A 6,461-nucleotide genomic window follows, 5' to 3' on the forward strand; every position below is an offset into this window, starting at 1 on the left:
ACTTTCTACTTTGATGAATTTTTTGTTGTTCTTCTTCTTCACCTATCTTCGAGTATCCTGATATGATGAAGCTCATATTCTTTTTAACTTTATTGATTTATGGGGTGCTGAGAATTGAATCCAGTGCCTCACATGTGCTAGGGCAAGCACATTTTTTTTTTTTTTTTGTACTGAGGTTTAAACTCAGGCACTCAATCACTGAACCATACCTCCAGCTCTATTTTTGTATATTATTTAGAATACAGGGTCTCACTGAATTGCCTAGTGCCTCACTTTTGCTGAGGCTAGTTTTGAACTCAAGATCCTCCTGCCTTAGGCTCCTAAACCTGGGATTACAGGATTGTGCCATAGCACCTAGCTACACAGCTCAGATTCTTTTTTTTTTTTTTTTTAAGAGAGAGGGAGAGCGAGAGAGAGAATTTTAATATTTATTTTTTAGTTATCGGCGGACACAACATCTTTGTTTTGTATATGGTGCTGAGGATCGAACCCGGGCCGCATGCATGCCAGGCGAGCGCGCTACCGCTTGAGCCACATCCCCAGCCCCATCAGATTCTTTATGAGATGATGCACATCAGTATGGTCCAAGAATCAAAGTCTAAGACTGTACTTGTGTAGAGGTCTTCTGCTGCCTCCCCATGGCTGGACTATACACTACATTATATATATGAGGTATGATTTGGAAACCCATAAGCTGTTATATTGGAATCATGTGGGTTTGAAGAGTAAGAAAAATCTTAGAATGCTCAAAATAGAGGTATATACTAAATAATCAACAACAGATTCATTCCATTAGCTATTTATTTTAGCATGTACTATGTTCAAGGCACTGTTCTAGGTCTTTGGGATATGGAATGAACAAAAGTAAAAATTTTCTGCTCTCCCTCCTATCAGAACAGTGATTCAGTATAGTTTGTCACAAGTGTAATATGGACAAGAGGACATCCAGGTGTTGGAGAGGGGACAGTTTCCTGAGGGGTATCAGAACCGGGTGGAAGGCAAGTATTCTAAGTGAACATCATCAATAACAGGACAAGGGCTGGGGATGTGGCTCAAGTGGTAGCGCGCTCTCCTGGTGTGCATGCGGCCCAGGTTCGATCCTCAGCACCACATACAAACAACGATGTTGTGTCCGCCGAGAACTAAAAAATAAATATTAAAAAAATTCCCCCCCCCCTCTCTCTCTCTCTAAAAAAATAAAAATAAAATAAATAACAGAACAAATCCAAACCTCCTAAATGGAGGCAATGAAAAGAACACTGTTTCTGTAGCATTCTTAATCTAATCCAGAGAATATCAGAAAAACCCTTAGGGACATGCTACAATACAACTTCTCTGTGGTGTTCACAAGTGTCAAGGACATTGAAGGACATGGAGACTAGGCCCCAAGGCACTTCCCTATCTACAGCTGTTCCCCTACCTGTCTTCCTTCCCTGTGTGGCGAGCTATCTGTGGTAAATTGGAGCTTTTGTCATTTAGAAGCCGAGGCCTCAGCTAGAGCTAAGGCAGGGAGGGAAATTGAAGAATTCACACCTGGCCCCCACCTAGCTGAACCACTGTCCTCTGTACAAACAAATAGAAAAAATAGACCCCAGGGAACTTCCCCACTTGCCCTCCTGTTCCACCCTAAATGAGTTTGCCAAAAGTAACTGACCAACTCCTCCCGTGACCTGCCTCTGCTAAATCCTATAAAACTCAGACCCTTCTTACAGCCTATCACCATTTTTCCCTTGAAAAATGTGCCCCTCTGTTGCTTAATAAAGCATCGCTGATCTTGTAGTGGCACTCCCTCCTCCCCAGAAAAATCTTAATCTTCTCCAGAGACCCTCACCATAATTGTTCTTAGACTATCAGCAAGAATTTCTCGGCAACTTTTCAGGCAGGAAGAGTGTTTACAGAAGCAGACAATAAGGGAGACTAACTCAAGGCCTTTAGTGCATCCTGGAGCCTTCACGAAGGCGTTAGCATTTCAAAGGACAGTAGTTAGATCCTAGGGAAAGTCCTTTACAATAAAGTAAACAATACAAATTAGGTTCCTTGGAAACCAGCTGGCAGAAAAGGGGAGGGGATCTCTCCCTTTCCTAGGCACTGAGAGTGTCCTTGATCTATTTTCTAGGCCTGAGTTGATTGCCCAAAACAGTAGAAAAAAAAAAAACAAACTACTTTTATATAGATTTCTGCAGATTGTGAGCCTCTGAGCTCCTCCTCCCCCTACACACTGGGTACAAAGTTCTAAACATTTCTGAACTCAGGGTTCAGAGGGACAAATTGATTTAGGCAAAAGCTCCCTCTGTGAAGCCAGATTTACAGAAAGGTAGTTAGTGTAGTTAGGTAAATCTGGTCTAATATCAAGAATGAAGGCCATATTGAGAATGGGGTTCAGGAAAAGGGGATTTGAAAATGTCCCCAAGGCCCAGAGCCCATTACAAGGAAATGTTAATGAAACAGCTCTCAGCAAACCTGGAGATGCTAACCCAAAAGTCCTTCCTGCCCAGATTACTCTTTTGGCCCACCTGTCCCCCATCCTTTGGAGCTTCCCCACCTACATTCCCTCACTACAAGATAACAGAACTAAGGACAGAAATGGGACAGGAATGCAGGAAAGCTGAGGGAAGACCTCTCCCTTCCACGGATTCCACCTCTTGGGTCCCCTTTTTCCTGCAGGGAGAAGTCTTTTCTACCGACCTTTAATAAAGCTTTTACTTTCCACTCTAAACTTGCCTCGGTGTGCTTCTTTGATGTTATACTTCAGCATGGGGGGGGGGGGAAAGTAAGGACTCACAGGTAAACAGCAGTAACATCTGGACCTGGCTGCAGCTGATAAACCTGCTTCCTGCTAATTCCTCAGTGTCCAGCTTTCCTACAACAATCTGTCAAGGTCTGTCTCCATTGCTTTTACTTTTTCATTTGCTTTCAGACATAAAAGTCAAGAAAAAAATGACAACTGAAAAACTTATGCAGATTGAGAGAAGAAAAAACCATGACAATCAAATGTAACCGACGATTCTCAATTAGATCTTATTGTTTTTAAGTACTTTATTGGGAGAGTAAAGGGCCTTTGCTTCTGTCACTATTTTACTGAAGCTGTGGGACAAAAGTCAGTGAATTTAAATAATAAATAATAGGGTCGATTGTTGGGACCTGATTTGGGTCTGGGAGAATGTAGGTTGCCTCTGGAAGACTGAAATGCTAATACCTCCAGAGCACTTCCCCCTCCTCCTCAACCCGTTACCAAGGTAACCTGCTTACAGGGAAATATTCCTCTCAAAGGGTTGTTAATGAAGCACCTCCTGGGTGTCCACTTTGGGTAGACCCTGAGAGGCATCCCTGGAGGGCTTCCTTCTCGCCTTTTGGCTCATCTCCTGGTCACTGGTCACTATGCAAGATGGGGAGAGGAGGGAGGCAAGGGGAAGGAGGGCATGAGAATGAAGGAATTCTGAAATGTAGAAAAGGGTCAAGACACTCTCACTTCTTTGGATTTTCAGCTCTGGGGACCCTTCTCTGTGGAGAAGTTGGTTTCTGTTGTATCCTTTAAATAAAACTTGTTTTCTTTGCTTGCCTATGTGTTTCTCGGGTGTTCAATCTTCACATCTGGGGAAACAGAACTCTGCCCTGATTGATTCTCAACATCTGTGGTTTCACTACTATAAAGTTCCTTTATTGGTGAAATAAAATGGGATCTGGTTATTAGAGTAGTATTGTATTAGTGTTAATTTCCTAATAAGGCTGGTTATTTTGAGGTTATGTAGGAGAAAATTTTAGGTCCTTAGGCCAAAGTAATGCCATTTTGAAAATCAGCACTTGCCCACCCAGGCATGACCTTCCCGTTAGGCCTGCCCCTAGTGAGTCCCTAACTACCAAAACCACAATAAGAAACCAACTAATAATCATAACACTAGATGGGCTATTTTTTAACTACTCCATTGTACATGACTATATAGTTAAGAAGTTTTTCCAGCAGGTTGCTGAGCCTTGCAGAAGGGCAGGCTGGAAGATATTCTCTGTCAATAAACCTTTTCTTGACTCAGAGGTGTGTCTCTCGTGGATATTTGCACCAGCTCCCCTAACAGAAAGTCTTCGTAGAAATTACACACTGAAGTATTTAGGGCCATTGGGTATAATATTGGCAACTCAGTCCCAAATGCCTTTTTTTGATGGGAGAAGGCAGGGAGAACTGAGGATTGAACTCAAGGGTGCTCAAACACTGAGCCACATTCCCAGCTCTATTTTATATTTTATATTTTATTTAGAGACAGGATCTCACTGAGTTGCTTAGTTCTTTGCTGTTGCTGAGGCTGGCTTTGAACCCTCAATCCTATCTCAGCCTCCGGAGTCACTGATATTACAGGTGTCTGTCAGATCAGTCAGGGCAGGCAATGGCCAAAGGAGGCAGATTTAAAAGAACAGGCTTTATTAAGATATCACTCCGGGGCGGAACTGGATCAGACCCACAGAGGGGACAGGAGAAGGGTCTGAGGAGAAACCACGTGGAAGCTCGACTGGACTGGACTTTTATGGGACTTACAGCAGGAAGGGAAGGGCTTGGGACAGGAAAAGGTGTTTCTAGGGTCCCTTGCCCCCTTGTAGTTGGTCAGGGGAGTTGGCTGAACTCCAGGATTGGCCAGGGGGGTCCTGTTGATTGACAGGCGTCAGGAGATCTGGCTGATTGACAGGCGTTTCCGCCGGCATCTGATTGATGTTCTTTTCCGGTTCGGGCTTCTTTGTTCTAAGTTGCCACTAAGTCGCCACCAAGTCGCCACCAAGTCGCTGCCACCGACCTAACAGTGTCCACCACTGCTTCCATCTCAACTGTGTAAGGGTCCGGCAGAGCGTCAGAGGGAGAGACCACACAAGAGACTGGCTTCATGCAATTGGCAAAAGGGGATTTATTGGACCAGCATGCTGGGGCTCAAGGCCCACTCAGGAAGGAAGAGCAGCCCAGAGCCCAGAGCAGAGGTCAAGCAGAGCTTAAGTACACTTTTTGGAGAGGGTGGGGGGCTTTGCATACATCAGAACAAATCATCTTGAGGCGTGGGAAAATTGAACAACAACTCTGAGCCATGATTAGTACATTCATTGGCGGGAACAGTCTGGGCAGGGGTGATTGGTCACTACTAAGCAGGGTACACATTTAAAATGATTGGTTTTGTGGCCTGGATGCTTACCTACTGAGCTATTTGGAGCCCTTAGCTAATAAACCACCAGGGAATCAATGGAAATATTTACTGGGCAGTTCAGGTATTGTCCTAACAGCTACAGAGATTACAGGTTCCGGGGGTAGCAGAGGAATTTTAACAATACCTGGCCTATTATTTTTTTTTTTAACCCAAGCCTTTCAATTTAGAAACCTTACAATGCCTAGTCTTTTACACTTTAACTCAGACTCTTGCAGCTTAGAATCAGCTTAGAAATTTTACCTTTACAACTGTGGTGTTTGAGTAACATTCATTTTGATCGAACTGTTTTGTGTGCTTTAACTATTTTGTATTGATTTTTTTTTACTTAAATTATTTTATCTACACTTTTCCACAAAACAGACACAATGCATGTATCTGTCATCTTAAATAATTTATAGCATGATGACATGTTGTTCATCAGTTTCCTTCTCTAGTTTTTGTTAACCTGTAAGTCCTATATTGGTAGAAATCAATGAATTGCTGTCATAAATAAGACTCATGTGAACTTTCCCAACTCTCACAATGCCTTGTCTCCCATTTCCATGTTAGAGGTCATTTGTAAAGCAATAGGACTTACTCAAACCTCAAACCCATAAAGGGGAAATTGTAACTAAGCACAGTCAATTTGATAACCCAGTTGGATAATAAATGACTAATGAGCAGAGGCATGTACAGTGCAAGTACACTGGACAAAGGGATGATTCATGTCCCAGGAAGGACAGAGCAGAACTGTGGGAGATTTCATCACAGTACTCCATATGGCATGCAACCAAAACTTATCAATTATTTACTTCTGGAACTTTCCCCTTAATATTTTTAGCTCATAGGTGATCGTGGATAACTGAAACAATGGAGAGTGAAATACTGGACAATGGGGGACCACTGTATATGAATAAGGAAAATTTGTAGTGTATCAAATGTTTATTGGTTTGAACACTGGAGTACTCACAATTTACAAATGAAATAGCAGGGAAAGAGTGGGAAAGAGAAACTGACAAGGAACAACCCGTGAAGTGGGATATAAGCAAAAAGGTGAGAGAGAAAAAGCTTCTGGTGATATGAAGTGGCTCACTTAGCTAAATGCTGATGAGAGATCAAGTAGGAAGAGCAGATGATCACTGAAATTGCACCCAGGAGTCATGAGAGAAATCCTAGGGCAGCAGAGGTAGCTGAGTGAGACAGAAGCCAGATTGGAAAGCGCTGAAGAGAGAGGTGGGGATGCGCTTCTCCCCTAGAAGTCTTGCCATAGAGACAGCAGAGTCATGATGAGGTTGTACTTGGAGG

The sequence above is a fragment of the Ictidomys tridecemlineatus genome, chromosome 6, assembly GCF_052094955.1.
Source record: "Ictidomys tridecemlineatus isolate mIctTri1 chromosome 6, mIctTri1.hap1, whole genome shotgun sequence".
Lineage (NCBI taxonomy): Eukaryota > Metazoa > Chordata > Mammalia > Rodentia > Sciuridae > Ictidomys > Ictidomys tridecemlineatus.